Genomic DNA, 17993 nt, shown 5'->3' with positions numbered 1-17993 from the left:
GCTTTAATTTGGCTACTAGGCAAATGTTTGTTTTTCTTAGTATGCAGATTAGTGGTGTGTTTCCTGGATTTGGAGTGTGCAGATTAGTGGTGTGTTTCCTGGATTTGGAGTGTGCAGATTATTGGCGTGTTTCCTGGATTAGAAGTGTGCAGATTAGTGGTGTGTTTCCTGGATTCTGAGTGTGCAGATTAGTGGTGTGTTTCCTGGATTCTGAGTGTGCAGATTAGTGGTGTGTTTCCTGGATTCTGAGTGTGCAGATTAGTGGTGTGTTTCCTGGATTTGGAGTGTGCTGATTAGTGGTGTGTTTCCTGGATTCGGAGTGTGCAGATTAGTGTTGTGTGTACTGGATTTGGGTCAACTCTGGGCTGTTTGACAATCAGCTAGGCTGGGATACACATTACTCAAGTAATCCTAAAGCATGGCAGTTACTTTAGACATTTCTCCAGTTGAAAACGAAGGACAAGTTGACTGACTATTTCAGGGAAAATAATGAAATGTTAGATGGGTAATTCCACAGTGATGCTGAGACTCACTTTAAAATGTATGTCAAACAAAAATCAATGATTGCAAAGTGAAACTCTATGCGCAAGGACTACTTTTAACAATTTCCACTGAAGAACCTTTACTTGAAGAACAGTCGAGATGCAAAGTTTGGCGACAGAATGATGGCACAAACAAACCGTCATTCTGTTAGCATTGTCAGGCATCTGAAGCATGGTCAGGCATCTGAAGCATGGTCAGGCATCTGAAGCATGGTCAGGCATCTGAAGCATGGTCAGGCATCTGAAACGGATGAACCTGTTTAAACCTGTTTATATGGATTCCTTGCTCCTCCTCCTGAAAAGTATCTCTCTTCTCACTTCACTTTGAAGGATAAGTGAATTCAATTCACCCTCGGTCATAGTCAGATTTGTTTTATGCGTCTTCAAACCATTTCCTAATCTTTGCCCATTGAATGAGACTGCTAGACGTTTATTAGGCTAATGCAAGACAATTTATTCAAATGCAACAATGTTGCGTTTCTGTCTTCAATATCCCCATTTAGAATGTCTTTGAGAGCTACACAAATTATTCCATTGCCAATATATTCCACATAAGATGGAGTTTCTGCACTGTTGACAGCGCAACTAGAAGCTGCCATGTTTGGCTCTTGTCTAGAACGTGACATCATCTTTAACATGATGCAACCGGAATGAATCACTTAACAGTAGAAGGGTGTTTTCTTTCCCGCTCTTTTTCTGGAACGTCCTTCAGAACCAGCATGACCCAAGATTCAGCATGCAGGAAAAACAAACCTATATCCAAGGGGCAAACAATCAGGATCCTCCCCTTTGCTCTGCTCCACCCCTCGCCTCTCACTGAGGCATGAAAGGACGAGGTCAGATAACAACCACACATTACCCTCGCCAATTTATTACCTCAATACATCACCTCACGTCCTCCACTGTATCACTGTATACCCACCTGAAATGGCCAGGGGGAAGGCAAGGTAGCTTTAAGTGTTGGTTTGAGACTGTACCGTCGACCTGTTCCCCCTGGGGCTGTGTTTAATGAGAGGGCTGTCTCTGGCACGCCAATAAGCCATTTTCTAGGTTAAATGAATGGACTCGCACAAATTTAGTACCAAGGTGATTCCCCCAGTCTTTTCATCTCCCGCCATGTTTTTGTTGTCATTGTAAAACAATGTAGTGCACCATGTAGGACAGGAAACTACAGACTATAAACCGAGTGGTTCGAGCCCTGAATGCTGATTGGCTGGAAGCCGTGGTATATTAGACCATATACCACGGGTATGACAACAAGTACTAATTTCGTTGGTAACCAGTTTATAATAGCAATAAGGCACCTTGGGGGTTTGTGGTATATGGTCAATATACCACGGCTAAGGGCTGTATCCAGGCACTCTGCGTTGTCATGCATAAGAACAGCACTTGGCCGTGGTATATTGGCCATATACCACACCCCCTCGTGCCTTATTGCTTAATTATAAACTGGGTGGTTCAAGCCCTGAATGATGATTGGCTGACAGCCGTGGTATATCAGACCGTATACCATGGGCATGACAAAACATTTATTTTTACAGCTCTAAATAAGTTAGTAACCAGTTTATAATAGCAATAAGGCACCTCAGGGGTTTGTGGTATATGGCCATTATACCACGGCTACGGGCTGTATCCAGGCACTCTGCGTTGCGTCGTGAATAAGAACAACCCTTAACCATGGTATATTGGCCATATTCCACACCCCCTCGTACCTTATTGCTTAAATATAACATGCGATGTATATAACACACAGTTTTAGTATCAGCCTTCATAGTCAAAGGCAAAGTTGAGAAATTGATGAACATCATGCTGTAAAATGGCTAAATAAATACTGTAACTCCTAGCTAATGTAACGAGTTTCGTCTTCATACGAAGGAGAGTCGGACCAAAATGCAGCGTGTAGATTGCGATCCATGTTTTAATGAACAAACGTAAAACACGAATCAATGCAAACACCACAAAATAAAGAACGTGATGAACGTAACGAAAACCTAAAACAGCCTATCTGGTGAAAAACACATAGACAGGAACAATCACCCACAAACACACAGTGAAACCCAGGCTACCTAAATATGGTTCCCAATCAGAGACAATGACGAACACCTGCCTCTGACTGAGAACCATATCAGGCTGAACATAGAAATAGACAAACAAGACATGAAACATAGAATACCCACTCAGATCACACCCTGACCAATCAAAACATAGAAAATACAAAGTAAACTATGGTCAGGGCGTGACAGTACCCCCCCCCCCAAGGTGCGGACTCCGGCCGCAAAACCTGAACCTATAGGGGAGGGTCTGGGTGGGCATCTGTCCGCGGTGGCGGCTCTGGCGCTGGACGTGGACCCCACTCCATGACAGTTTTAATCCCCCTCCTAAACGTCCCTAAATAGGTTACCCACCACAATGATAACATGGGACAGAGGGACAGCTCGGGACAGAGGTAACTCGGGACAGATGGGTAGCTCAGCACTGAGAGGAAGCTCAGCACTGAGAAGAAGCTCAGCACTGAGAGGAAGCCCAGGCAGGTAGTAGAAACTACCAGAACCTGGCTGGCTGGCGGTTTCAGCAGATCCTGGTCGACTAGCAGATCTGGAAGAATCTGGTCGACTGGCGGATCTGGGAGAATCTGGTCGACTGGCGGATCTGGGAGAATCTGGTCGACTGGCGGATCTGGGAGAATCTGGTCGACTGGCGGATCTGGTCGACTGGCGGATCTGGGAGAATCTGGTCGACTGGCGGATCTGGGAGAATCTGGTCGACTGGCGGATCTGGGAGAATCTGGTCGACTGGCGGATCTGGGAGAATCTGGTCGACTGGCGGATCTGGGAGAATCTGGTCGACTGGCGGATCTGGGAGAGTCTGGACGACTGGCGGATCTGAGAGAGTCTGGACGACTGGCAGATCTGAGAGAGTCTGGACGACTGGCAGATCTGGAAGAGTCTGGTCGACTGGCAGATCTGGAAGAGTCTGGTCGACTGGCAGATCTGGAAGAGTCTGGTCGACTGGCAGATCTGGAAGAGTCTGGTCGACTGGCAGATCTGGAAGAGTCTGGTCGACTGGCAGATCTGGAAGAGTCTGGTCGACTGGCAGATCTGGAAGAGTCTGGTCGACTGGCAGATCTGGAAGAGTCTGGTCGACTGGCAGATCTGGAAGAGTCTGGTCGACTGGCAGATCTGGAAGAGTCTGGTCGACTGGCAGATCTGGAAGAGTCTGGTCGACTGGCAGATCTGGAAGAGTCTGGACGACTGGCAGATCTGGAAGAGTCTGGACGACTGGCAGATCTGGAAGAGTCTGGACGACGGGCAGATCTGGAAGAGTCTGGACGACGGGCAGATCTGGAAGAGTCTGGTCGACTGGCAGATCTGGAAGAGTCTGGTCGACTGGCAGATCTGGAAGAGTCTGGTCGACGGGCAGATCTGGAAGAGTCTGGTCGACGGGCAGATCTGGAAGAGTCTGGTCGACGGGCAGATCTGGAAGAGTCTGGACGACGGGCAGATCTGGAAGAGTCTGGACGACGGGCAGATCTGGAAGAGTCTGGTCGACTGGCAGATCTGGAAGAGTCTGGACGACTGGCAGATCTGGAAGAGTCTGGACGACTGGCAGATCTGGAAGAGTCTGGACGACTGGCAGATCTGGAAGAGTCTGGACGACTGGCAGATCTGGAAGAGTCTGGACGACGGGCAGATCTGGAAGAGTCTGGACGACGGGCAGATCTGGAAGAGACTGGTCGACACAGACTGGCTGCTCTGGCTGCTCCATGCTGACTGACAGCTCTGGCTGCTCCATGCTGGCAGACTGCTCTGGCTGCTCCATGCTGACTGGCAGCTCTGGCTGCTCCATGCTGACTGGCGGCCCTGGCTGCTCTGGCTGCTCCATGCTGACTGACAGCTCTGGCTGCTCTGGCTGCTCCATGCTGACTGGCGGCCCTGGCTGCTCTGGCTGCTCCATGCTGACTGGCGGCCCTGGCTGCTCCATGCTGACTGGCGGCCCTGGCTGCTCCCTGCTAACTGGCGGCCCTGGCTGCTCCCTGCTAACTGGCGGCCCTGGCTGCTCCTTACAAACTGGCAGCTCCGGCGGCTCCTTACAAACTGGCAGCTCTGGCGGCTCCTTGCAGACTGGCAGCATCCTGCAGACTGGCAGCTCTGGCGGCTCCTTGCAGACTGGCAGCTCCTTGCAGACTGGCAGCTCTATGCATACTGGCAGCTCCTTGCTGACTGGCAGCTCTATACAAACTTGCAGCTCCATGCAGACTGGCAGCTCCATGCAGACTGGCAGCTCCGAACAGGCGGGAGACTCCGGCAACGCTGTAGAGGCGGAAAGCTCTGACAGCGCTAAACAGGCGGGAGACTCCAACAGCGCTGAAGAGGAGGAAGGCTCTGGCAGCGCTGAACAGGTGAGAGACTCCGACAGCGCTGGAGAGGAGGAAGGCTCCGACAGCGCTGGAGAGGAGGAAGGCTCCGACAGCGCTAAACAGGCGAGGCGCACTGTAGGCCTGATGCGTGGTGCTGGCACTGGTGGTACTGGGCCGAGGACACGCACAGGAAGCCTAGTGCGGGGAGCTGCTACCGGAGGGCTGGGGTGTGGAGGTGGCACAGGATGGGTTAGACCGTGAAGGCGTACTGGAGATCTTGAGAGCGGTGTTGGCACAGGACATGCAAGGCTAGGGAGGTACACAGGAGGCCTGGTGCGTGAGACTGGCACTGTCTTCACCAGCTGACTAGCACGCACCTCAGGACGAGTAGAGAGCACTGACCCAGGTGCCAATAAATCCCCGACACGCTCCTTCGGGCGAATATCATATTTAAAGCACCAACACAGCAACTCCCTCATTTCAATCTCCTCCAATTTCCCCATTAACTCCTTCACAGTCTCTGCTTCGCTTACCTCCAACACCGGTTCTGGTCTCCTCCTTGGCTCCTCACGATAAACAGGGGGAGTTGGCTCAGGTCTGCGACCTGGCGTAGCCATACTCCCTGTTAGCCCCCCCCCCCCAAGAAATTTTTGAGGCTTACTCTCGGGCTTCCATCCGCTCCGTCGTGCTACTTCCTCATATTTGCACCTCTCAGCTTTCGCCGCCTCCAGTTCTTCCTTGGGACGGCGATATTCTCCCGGTTGAGCCCATGGTCCACCATTATCTAATTCATACTCCCATGACGCTCTCTCCCACTGCGGCTGCTGCTGCTCCTGCTGCCTCTGTTCCTTCTTCGGCTGCACCTTGGTGCGGCTATACTCCCCTGGTTTAGCCCAGGGTCCTCTCCCGTCGAGGATTTCCTCCCATGTCCAGAAATCCTTACAACGTAACTCCTCTTTTTGCTGCTGCCTGTTGACACGCCGCTTGGTCCGTTGGTGGTGGGTGATTCTGTAACGGTTTTCTTCGTGAGAAGGAGAGTCGGACCAAAATGCAGCGTGTAGATTGCGATCCATGTTTTAATGAACAAACGTAAAACACGAATCAATGCAAACACCACAAAATAAAGAACGTGATGAACGTAACGAAAACCTAAAACAGCCTATCTGGTGAAAAACACATAGACAGGAACAATCACCCACAAACACACAGTGAAACCCAGGCTACCTAAATATGGTTCCCAATCAGAGACAATGACGAACACCTGCCTCTGACTGAGAACCATATCAGGCTGAACATAGAAATAGACAAACAAGACATGAAACATAGAATACCCACTCAGATCACACCCTGACCAATCAAAACATAGAAAATACAAAGTAAACTATGGTCAGGGCGTGACAGCTAATGGTTGACTCTAATCGGATGGTTGTGTTAAAGTTGTGTTGGAAAGAATCTTGCGCAGAACACTTAGGGTAGCTTTTATATTGCCATTACCAGGCAGTAAAAACACAGTAAACTCCATCCACCTGGATTAGTTTAGGCTCTGTGTTTGTTTTATTAGCATTTCAAAGCCTTCAGAGAGAACTATAGATGAGATCTTGACTGACATAATCTGATTTTAGAGAGACAAAGTTTTTAAAAAAGAAAGATGAAAGTTCACATTCTTCCCAACAGTGTTTTTGACTGACCGACCACAGACATACCATAGATTTCTGAGCAGCCTTTGAAGCTAGAGGATTGCTTTACTCCTAGCTATTCTCTTAAGTCCCTTTTTCACACTTTACTGGCTTTGTTTACAGTAATCCTCTGTCTTCAGGATATTCCCTAAATGAGACCAGTTATTTTTTTAACCTTTATTAAACTAGGCAAGTCCGTTGAGAACAAATTGTTATTTACAATGACGGCCTACCCCCGGCCAAACCCTAACACAATTGTGCACCATCCTATGGGATTCCCGATCACGTCGTGACACAGCCCGGAATCAAACCAGGGTCTGTAGTGACAGCTCTAGCACTGAGATGCAGTGCCTTAGACCGCTGCGCCGCTCGGGAGCCCAGTCATGTGAACCAACATAGTTTAACCTGCATATTGCCGACTGATGGCCAAACTTTAGAGAGCACATAGCAAATGAAGAAAATACACGTGTTCTGTTAGTACAGCATCTACAGTGATTTCCATAATGCTAAGGTATTTTTAATGCAATTTCCTGACTTGCTTTAAAATGTAGACAATCCCTCTGCAAGTTGTTCCTCAAATAGTCATTATTAAAAGCGTTCAGCCCAGGCTATAGGCCTACCGAAGGGAGGTCAACCTCTAGTCTAGACTTGCTAGGCCATCCACAGCAGGTGAGACCTCTGGCCCTGTAGCTCACAATGGCCATCACTAAGACCCTGGTGTTGATCAGAGGGTTATCTACAGAGCCTGAGTGCTTTACAACCCCTGTGCCTGCCTGTGCTCTGACCGCCTGGTATTGTCAAACAAGAGGGAGAATGACCCACACACAAAAGAGCAGTAAAGGCTGAAGTAAAGGACCATTGGGTTTTATAGGCGCTTAGTAGGCCTGAGGGGTTTGTGAAAGAGCAGTGACCTGACCCTCAGTCACTTCCTGTAATGGAGGATGATCCACAGTGAAGCGTCAGTGTCGGGAGAAGACGAGAACAGAGACAGGAACTTGTTTAGAGCAGACGGTGTCGGGAGAAGACTGGGGATATTTTTCTCACCACCTCTCCTCTTTTTTTTATGTAAAAGAAGACTGAAGCCTGAGAGAAACACTCTGACTGAAGATTGTATCAGGATATCTCAGGTAATTCTGTTATTTCTAGGTTGGCATGCTCCTTACGTTAATGTTCCTCACTCTGCGTCTCATCTCTGTTGTCCTTCTGGGCATTCTGCAACATGTTTTTATTTGTTTGTGATTGTATCCTATAGGTCAACTTGTATAACTATTGGCATTATTGGAATGCCTTCCAGGGAAATGATACAGGGAGGGAAAATGTGCATCTCTTTGCGTCTTTGCGACAGGCTCAACGAGTCTGCTGCTCTCCGTACACACACACACACACACAGATACATACACACACACATGGTAACCCGAGCCCCTCTCTCCACTTCCTAATAGGGGATTCTAAAAGCCAACACATTCTTGTCGGCAGCACCTCTCAGCAATGGTTTCTCTCTCTAGACGTGATGGTTTCTCTCGCTAGACGTGATGGTTTCTCTCTCTAGACGTGATGGTTTCAGACATGATGGTTTCTCTCTCTAGACGTGATGGTTTCTCTCTCTAGACGTGATGGTTTCTCTCTCTAGACGTGATGGTTTCTCTCTCTAGACGTGATGGTTTCTCTCTATTGACGTGATGGTTTCTCTCTGTAGACGTGAAGGTTTCTCTCTGTAGACGTGATGGTTTCTCCAATAGACGTGATAATTTCTCTCTGTAGACGTGATGGTTTCTCCTATAGACGTGATGGTTTCTCTCTGTAGACGTGATGGTTTCTCTCTGTAGACGTGATGGTTTCTCTCTGTAGATGTGATGGTTTCTCTCTGTAGATGTGATGGTTTCACTCTGTAGACGTGATGGTTTCACTCTGTAGACGTGATGGTTTCTCTCTGTAGACGTGATGGTTTCTCTCTGTAGACGTGATGGTTTCTCTCTGTAGACGTGATGTTTTCTCTCTGTAGACGTGATGGTTTCTCTCTGTAGACGTGATGTTTTCTCTCTGTAGACGTGAAGGTTTCTCTCTGTAGACGTGATGGTTTCTCCAAAAGACGTGATAATTTCTCTCTGTAGACGTGATGGTTTCTCCTATAGACGTGATGGTTTCTCTCTGTAGACGTGATGGTTTCTCTCTGTAGACGTGATGGTTTCTCTCTGTAGACGTGATGGTTTCACTCTGTAGACGTGATGGTTTCACTCTGTAGACGTGATGGTTTCACTCTGTAGACGTGATAGTTTCACTCTGTAGACGTGATGGTTTCTCTCTGTAGACGTGATGGTTTCTCTCTGTAGACGTGATGGTTTCTCTCTGTAGACGTGATGGTTTCTCTCTATAGAGGTGATGGTTTCTCTCTATAGAGGTGATGGTTTCTCTCTGTAGACGTGATGGTTTCTCTCTGTAGAGGTAATGGTTTCTCTCTGTAGACGTGATGGTTTCTCTCTGTAGACGTGATGGTTTCTCTCTGTAGACGTGATGGTTTCTCTCTATAGACGTGATGGTTTCTCTCTGTAGACGTGATGGTTTCTCTCTGTAGACGTGATGGTTTCTCTCTGTAGACGTGATGGTTTCACTCTGTAGGCGTGATGGTTTCTCTCTGTAGACGTGATGGTTTCTCTCTGTAGAGATGATGGTTTCTCTCTGTAGAGGTGATGGTTTCTCTCTGTAGAGGTGATGGTTTCTCTCTGTAGAGGTGATGGTTTCTCTCTGTAGAGGTGATGGTTTATCTTTGTAGAGGTGATGGTTTCTCTCTGTAGAGGTGATGGTTTCTCTCTGTAGAGGTGATGGTTTCTCTCTGTAGAGGTGATGGTTTCTCTCTATAGACTTGATGATTTCTCTCTGTAGAGGTGATAGTTTCTCTCTCTAGACGTGATGGTTTCTCTCTGTAGAGGTGATGGTTTCTCTCTGTAGAGGTGATGGTTTCTCTCTATAGACGTGATGATTTCTCTCTGTAGAGGTGATGGTTTCTCTCTGTAGAGGTGATGGTTTCTCTCTATAGACGTGATGGTTTCTCTCTGTAGAGGTGATGGTTTCTCTCTATAGACGTGATGGTTTCTCTCTGTAGAGGTGATGGTTTCTCTCTGTAGAGGTGATGGTTTCTCTCTGTAGAGGTGATGGTTTCTCTCTGTAGAGGTGATGGTTTCTCTCTATAGAGGTGATGGTTTCTCTCTGTAGAGGTGATGGTTTCTCTCTGTAGAGGTGATGGTTTCTCTCTGTAGAGGTGATGGTTTCTCTCTGTAGAGGTGATGGTTTCTCTCTGTAGAGGTGATGGTTTCTCTCTATAGAGGTGATGGTTTCTCTCTGTAGAGGTGATGGTTTCTCTCTGTAGAGGTGATGGTTTCTCTCTGTAGACGTGATGGTTTCTCCAATAGACGTGATAATTTCTCTCTGTAGACGTGATGGTTTCTCCTATAGACGTGATGGTTTCTCTCTGTAGACGTGATGGTTTCTCTCTGTAGACGTGATGGTTTCTCTCTGTAGACGTGATGGTTTCTCCTATAGACGTGATGGTTTCTCTCTGTAGACGTGATGGTTTCTCTCTGTCTGTAGACGTGATAGTTTCACTCTGTAGACGTGATAGTTTCACTCTGTAGACGTGATGGTTTCTCTCTGTAGACGTGATGGTTTCTCTCTGTAGACGTGATGGTTTCTCTCTATAGAGGTGATGGTTTCTCTCTATAGAGGTGATGGTTTCTCTCTGTAGACGTGATGGTTTCTCTCTGTAGAGGTGATGGTTTCTCTCTGTAGACGTGATGGTTTCTCTCTGTAGACGTGATGGTTTCTCTCTGTAGACGTGATGGTTTCTCTCTATAGACGTGATGGTTTCTCTCTGTAGACGTGATGGTTTCTCTCTGTAGACGTGATGGTTTCTCTCTGTAGACGTGATGGTTTCACTCTGTAGACATGATGGTTTCTCTCTGTAGACGTGATGGTTTCTCTCTGTAGAGGTGATGGTTTCTCTCTGTAGAGGTGATGGTTTATCTTTGTAGAGGTGATGGTTTCTCTCTGTAGAGGTGATGGTTTCTCTCTGTAGAGGTGATGGTTTCTCTCTGTAGAGGTGATGGTTTCTCTCTATAGACTTGATGATTTCTCTCTGTAGAGGTGATGGTTTCTCTCTATAGACGTGATGGTTTCTCTCTGTAGAGGTGATGGTTTCTCTCTGTAGAGGTGATGGTTTCTCTCTATAGACGTGATGATTTCTCTCTGTAGCGGTGATGGTTTCTCTCTGTAGAGGTGATGGTTTCTCTCTATAGACGTGATGGTTTCTCTCTGTAGAGGTGATGGTTTCTCTCTATAGACGTGATGGTTTCTCTCTGTAGAGGTGATGGTTTCTCTCTGTAGAGGTGATGGTTTCTCTCTGTAGAGGTGATGGTTTCTCTCTGTAGAGGTGATGGTTTCTCTCTATAGAGGTGATGGTTTCTCTCTGTAGAGGTGATGGTTTCTCTCTGTAGAGGTGATGGTTTCTCTCTGTAGAGGTGATGGTTTCTCTCTATAGAGGTGATGGTTTCTCTCTGTAGAGGTGATGGTTTCTCTCTGTAGAGGTGATGGTTTCTCTCTGTAGAGGTGATGGTTTCTCTCTGTAGAGGTGATGGTTTCTCTCTGTAGAGGTGATGGTTTCTCTCTATAGACGTGATGGTTTCTCTCTGTAGAGGTGATGGTTTCTCTCTGTAGAGGTGATGGTTTCTCTCTGTAGACGTGATGGTTTCTCTCTGTAGAGGTGATGGTTTCTCTCTATAGAGGTGATGGTTTCTCTCTGTAGAGGTGATGGTTTCTCTCTGTAGAGGTGATGGTTTCTCTCTATAGAGATTTATGTTTTTTTGTGCCAGGTCAGGAAGGTACCAATGGAAGCTGTCTCTCTTTCTGCAAACCTGATGCAGCCAGAACTCCCCCCACCACCCCCCATTCCGTTGTCTTTAGTCACAAGGCAGACAGTGGGTAAGGTCACAACCGAAAAGTGTATAAGAAAATATAGCTATTGTATAGGTTGTGTTCAAAAAAAGGCAGAACTGTCCCTGAATCAGCAGCTTGTTACCAACATCCTGTTCTACAACACCTCTGAATCCATGACTCAAGCCTTTCTCCCATTTTCCTCCCCCACAATCAGCTGCAGCTAAAAATAGGGACGCACATTGTATTCCGTGTCCATTGAGGAACCCACAACCCTCGAGGCGTCACTGAGCATTGCCAGGCTGTCAAGCCATGCTGACACTAGTGACTGGTGTGTCCACCTACATACAGTCCCTGTCATGACGCGACTCCCCGTCTCTCTACCTCTGTACGGTTAACAAAAACAAAGCTGTAAATCTGTAATTTGGATTGGCCCAGGGCTTTCCAAACTGGTAGGGTGTAACGCTATACAGAAAATGGCTGAAACATTTCAGTGTAAAGCTGCCTGAAGATTTTTGTCTCAGCAGTCTCTGTACTTGTTTTTTCCTTGATGTAGCTGGTCTGAGTAGACAGTTACCGCTCCACAAACCTCTCTTTAATTGAGACAGCCACCATAAACAGTCATTACACTATTAACCTAACGTAGCGGGCTTAAATAAACGGCTGAAACTAGATCCGGTCTTGACAAGAAGGGAAAAAAACTGTCAGGGGAGGTTCTCTTCATCAAAATCAATCAAAGCGGACTCTTCATTCTTAGAAGTCAAAACAGTATTATTTAATTGAGTCTTGAGTCATGTGTATTGTGAAAATATCTGCATATCTTATTAAAATCCAGTCGTACTGGTCTATTTAAGCAATAAGGCATGAGGAGGTGTGGTATATGGCTAATATACAATTGCTAAGGGCTTGGATACAGCCCTTAGCCTTGGTATATTGGCCATATCCCACAAACACCCGAGGTGCCTTATTGCTATTATAAATTGGTTACCAACGTCATTAGAGCAGTAAATATGAATGGTTTGTCATACCCGTGGTATACGTCCTGATTGATATACCATGACTGTCAGACAATCAGCATTCAGGGCTCGAACCACCTAGTTTATAGTAAGTCTTAACTAAATTGAAAATGCTGTTGCCCTCAGGATAAACCACACCATGACTTTTAGGTTTAGACAGTTTAGTTTGCATTCTTAGTTTCTCACAGAATGATACCAGGTATTTATCATCTCTGTTTTAACGTTTGCCATAGTATCACTGTGAGTCAGCTACGTAAGTGTAACACTGTGTGGTCTGGGCTGGACTCCTCCAGTGTTTTATATTCAGCCTTATGAGACGGTTACCCACATCTATTGTTTTTTTTTTGTCAGTTTATAGTTGAAGAATCAGTTTCTTGCCAAGTGTTCCTGCGTAGTGGTCAGCGGAGGCTGGTGGGAGGAGGTACAAGAGGACGGGCTCATTGTAATGGCTGGAAAGGAGTCAATGGAACGGTATCAAACATGACTCCTCACCATCAATTCAATTCCAGCTATTACAATGAGCCCGTCTTCCTATAGCTCCTCCCACCAGCCTCCTCTGCTAGTGGTATACAGTACACTTCCATATCTGTGCAGGGGTGTGAACATATCTCTCTCCCTCTACTATCCCCTCTGCTTGGTCTGCTTGGTGTCAAACCAAGGAGGCCAACATGACTGAAAAGTAAACCAGGCACCATATTTAAAGTAAACCAGGCACCATATTTAAAGTAAACCAGGCACCAAACCAGGCACCATATTTAAAGTAAACCAGGCACCAAATTTAAAGTAAACCAGGCACCAAATTTAAAGTAAACCAGGCACCAAACCAGGCACCATATTTAAAGTAAACCAGGCACCAAACCAGGCACCATATTTAAAGTAAACCAGGCACCATATTTAAAGTAAACCAGGCACCAAATTTAAAGTAAACCAGGCACCAAATTTAAAGTAAACCAGGCACCAAATTTAAAGTAAACCAGGCACCAAACCAGACACCAAATGTAAAGTAAACCAGGCACCAAACCAAGCACCATATTTACAGTAAACCAGGCACCATATTTAAAGTAAACCAGGCACCAAATTTAAAGTAAACCAGGCGCCAAATTTAAAGTAAACCAGGCACCAAACCAGGCACCATATTTACAGTAAACCAGGCACCAAACCAGGCACCATATTTAAAGTAAACCAGGCACCAAACCAAGCACCATATTTACAGTAAACCAGGCACCAAACCAGGCACCATATTTAAAGCAAACCAGGCACCAAATTTAAAGTAAACCAGGCACCAAATTTAAAGTAAACCAGGCACCAAACCAGGCACCATATTTAAAGCAAACCAGGCACCAAATTTAAAGTAAACCAGGCACCAAACCAGGCACCATATTTAAAGTTAACCAGGCACAATGTTTAAAGTAAACTGAGCAGCTATTTAAAGTAAACAAGGCACCATATTTAAAGTAAACCAGGCACCATATTTAAAGTAAACCAGGCATCATATTTAAAGTAAACCAGGCATCATATTTAAAGTAAACCAGGCATCATATTTAAAGTTAACCAGGCACAATGTTTAAAGTAAACTGAGCAGCTATTTAAAGTAAACAAGGCACCTGTAACGGTTTTCTTGGTGAGAAGGAGAGTCGGACCAAAATGCGGCGTGTAGATTGCGATCCATGTTTATTGTGACTATAGCAACATGAATCCAAATACAAACAGTGCAAAATAATAAACGTAATGAAAACCGAAACAGCCTAAACTGGTGCAAAGTAACACTAAGGACAATCACCCACAAACACACAGTGAAACCCAGGCTACCTAAATATGGTTCCCAATCAGAGACAATGACTAACACCTGCCTCTGATTGAGAACCATATCAGGCCGGACATAGAAATAGACAAACAAGACATCCAACATAGAATGCCCACCCAGTTCACGTCCTGACCAACACTAAAACAAGGAAAACACACACGAACGATGGTCAGAACGTGACAGTACCCCCCCTCCAAGGTGCGGACTCCGGACGCACAACTTAAACCTATGGGGGAGGGTGTGGGTGGGCATCTGTCCGCGGTGGCGGCTCTGGCGCTGGACGTGGACCCCACTCCATAACAGTTTTAGTCCACCTCCTTAGCGTCCCTAGATAGGTGACCCTTCTTAATGACAGCTCGGGACAGAGGGTCAGCTCGAGACAGAGGGGCAGCTCGGGACAGAAGTAGCTCGGGACTGATGGGTAGCACAGCACTGAGAGGAAGCTCAGGCAGGTAGTTAGATCCGGCAGATCCTGGCTGGCTGGCGGTTCTGGCAGATCCTGGCTGACTGGCAGATCTGGAAGAGTCTGGCTGACTGGCAGATCTGGAAGAGTCTGGCCGACTGGCAGATCTGGAAGAGTCTGGTCGACTGGCAGATCTGGAAGAGTCTGGTCGACTGGCAGATCTGGAAGAGTCTGGTCGACTGGCAGATCTGGAAGAGTCTGGTCGACTGGCAGATCTGGAAGAGTCTGGTCGACTGGCAGATCTGGAAGAGTCTGGTCGACTGGCAGATCTGGAAGAGTCTGGTCGACTGGCAGATCTGGAAGAGTCTGGTCGACTGGCAGATCTGGAAGAGTCTGGTCGACTGGCAGATCTGGAAGAGTCTGGTCGACTGGCAGATCTGGAAGAGTCTGGTCGACTGGCAGATCTGGAAGAGTCTGGTCGACTGGCAGATCTGGCTGCTCCATGCTGACTGGCTGCTCCATGATGACTGGCAGCTCTGGCTGCTCCATGCTGACTGGCTGCTCCATGCTGACTGGCAGCTCTGGCTGCTCCATGCTGACAGGCTGCTCCATGCTGACTGGCAGCTCTGGCTGCTCCATGCTGACTGGCTGCTCCATGCTGACTGGCGGCCCTGGCTGCTCCATGCTGACTGGCGGCCCTGGCTGCTCCATGCTGACTGGCGGCCCTGGCTGCTCCATGCTAACTGGCAGCTCCTTGCAGACTAGCAGCTCTGGCGGCTCCTTGCAGACTGGCAGCTTTGGCGGCATCCTGCAGACAGGCAGCTCTGGCGGCTCCTTGCAGACTAGCAGCTCTATGCAGACTGGCAGCTCTATGCAGACTGGCAGCTCCTTGCAGACTGGCAGCTCCTTGCAGACTGGCAGCTCCTTGCAGACTGGCAGCTCCTTGCAGACTGGCAGTTCTGAACAGGCGGGAGACTCCGGCAGCGCTGTAGAGGAGGAAGGCTCTAACAGCGCTAGACAGGCGGGAGACTCCAACAGCGCTGGAGAGGAGGAGGGCTCCGACAGCGCTGGACAGGCGAGGCGCACTGTAGGCCTGATGCGTGGTGCTGGCACTGGTGGTACTGGGCCGAGGACACGCACAGGAAGCCTGGTGCGGGGAGCTGCTACCGGAGGGCTGGGGTGTGGAGGTGGTACTGGAAAAACCGGACCGTGCAGGCGCACTGGAGCTCTTGAGCACCGAGCCTGCCCAACCTTACCTGGTTGAATGCTCACGGTCGCCCTGCCAGTGCGGCGAGGTGGAATAGCCCGCACTGGGCTATGCAGGCGAACCGGAGACACCGAGCGCAAGGCTGGTGCCATGTAAGCCGGCCCAAGGAGACGCACTGGGGACCAGCTGCGTAGAGCCGGCTTCATGGCATTAGGCTCGACGCTCAATCTAGCCCGGCCAACACGTGGAGCTGGAATATACCGCACCGGGCTATGCACCCGCACTGGAGACACCGTGCGCACCACTGCATAACACGGTGCCTGTCCGGTCTCTCTAGCCCCCCGGTAAGCACAGGGAGTCTGCCCAGGTCTCCTACCTGGCGTAGCCATACTCCCTGTTAGCCCCCCCCCAAGAAATTTTTGGGGCTGCTTCTCAGGCTTCCATCCGCTACGTCGTGCTGCCTCCTCATATCTGCGCCTCTCCGCTTTCGCCGCCTCCAGTTCTTCTTTGGGGCGGCGATATTCTCCTGGCTGAGCCCAGGGTCCTCTTCCTTCTAATTCGTCCTCCCATGTCCATACCTCCTCTTTGGGCTGCTCCTTTGGGCGGCTACACTCCCCTGGTTTAGCCCAGGGTCCTCTCCCGTCGAGGATTTCCTCCCATGTCCAGAAATCCTTATTGCGCGTCTCCTCGCGCTGCTCCTGCCTGTTGACACGCTGCTTGGTCCTTTTGTGGTGGGTGATTCTGTAACGGTTTTCTTGGTGAGAAGGAGAGTCGGACCAAAATGCGGCGTGTAGATTGCGATCCATGTTTATTGTGACTATAGCAACATGAATCCAAATACAAACAGTGCAAAATAATAAACGTAATGAAAACCGAAACAGCCTAAACTGGTGCAAAGTAACACTAAGGACAATCACCCACAAACACACAGTGAAACCCAGGCTACCTAAATATGGTTCCCAATCAGAGACAATGACTAACACCTGCCTCTGATTGAGAACCATATCAGGCCGGACATAGAAATAGACAAACAAGACATCCAACATAGAATGCCCACCCAGTTCACGTCCTGACCAACACTAAAACAAGGAAAACACACACGAACGATGGTCAGAACGTGACAGCACCATATTTAAAGTAAACCAGGCACCAAACCAGGCACCATATTTAAAGTAAACTAGGCACCATATTTAAAGTTAACCAGGCACCATATTTAAAGTTAACCAGGCACCATATTTAAAGTTAACCAGGCACAATGTTTAAAGTAAACTGAGCAGCTATTTAAAGTAAACCAGGCACCATATTTAAAGTATGCAAAAACTAAACTTTAAAAAACGAGAAGCATAGAAATAGCGCACATAGAACAGATTTACCGCTTGCTTTCTCATTGCGTTCAATGAGAATGACAGATCTGTAACACTCATTTCTATGTGAATTTGGTTGAGTCGCCTAAAAAGTGACATATTGCAGCTTTAAGGGATTTTATGTGCTCTATCACAAGACATCTAGTGGCCGTTTTGGGTACTTCAGATTATCACAGGTGTCTGTAATTATCTCTTGACATCTGTGTGGCCTTATCACGTGAAATATATACAATAATTAAACAATAAAAAATAGAATGGCAAAGCTGGAAATCATTATCCTAAATATAAACCATCAACTTAGTGAATACCATTTGGTGTATAATATGAAGGCTTCCACATTAAATATCCTTGTTTTTTTTACACACTTTTATCGTTTTTACTAAATCAAAATCAAATCAAATACTACTATGTCAATATGTATTTGTTTGTCAGTGTTTTGGTGGCAGTTGTGAAAAAAGTCAATAGTTGGACGAGTTGCAGAGGTAATTTAAAATAATGCTGTTGTTGATTTAAATGCTTTTTTCATTAAATAGGCCATTTTTTTTCTTGAACCATATTGTCTATCTACTAGAAACTCATGGACAATATGGACACAGATATTTAAAAAAAAAATCAATACTAAATCATTTATTAAAAAGTTATTCCATGCATATCTCCTGGGTCAACAGTCAACAGACTGCAAAGATTTTAGTGTGCCCGTG

General features: G+C 47.2%; 1 protein-coding gene across 2 annotated transcripts in view; it reads left to right on the top strand.

Annotated features, from left to right (window-relative positions):
- Window positions 1-17993, top strand: part of LOC110501879 (ly6/PLAUR domain-containing protein 6B) — a 45304-nt gene that overhangs the window by 15670 nt on the left and 11641 nt on the right. Inside the window, exon 2 of one of the 2 annotated variants that reach the window (XM_036959328.2) lies at window positions 7648-7702. The exons of the other annotated variant lie outside the window; for it this stretch is intronic. The gene's annotated coding sequence lies outside the window, so the exon portion shown is untranslated. The remainder of the gene's footprint in view (window positions 1-7647; window positions 7703-17993) is intronic. 2 annotated transcript variants of the gene reach the window in all.

Source organism: Oncorhynchus mykiss, chromosome 22 (genome assembly GCF_057628025.1).
Source record: "Oncorhynchus mykiss isolate SJ-2025 chromosome 22, ASM5762802v1, whole genome shotgun sequence".
In the NCBI taxonomy this organism is placed as follows: Eukaryota; Metazoa; Chordata; class Actinopteri; order Salmoniformes; family Salmonidae; genus Oncorhynchus; species Oncorhynchus mykiss.
This window is presented reverse-complemented; position numbering and strand designations above follow the sequence as displayed.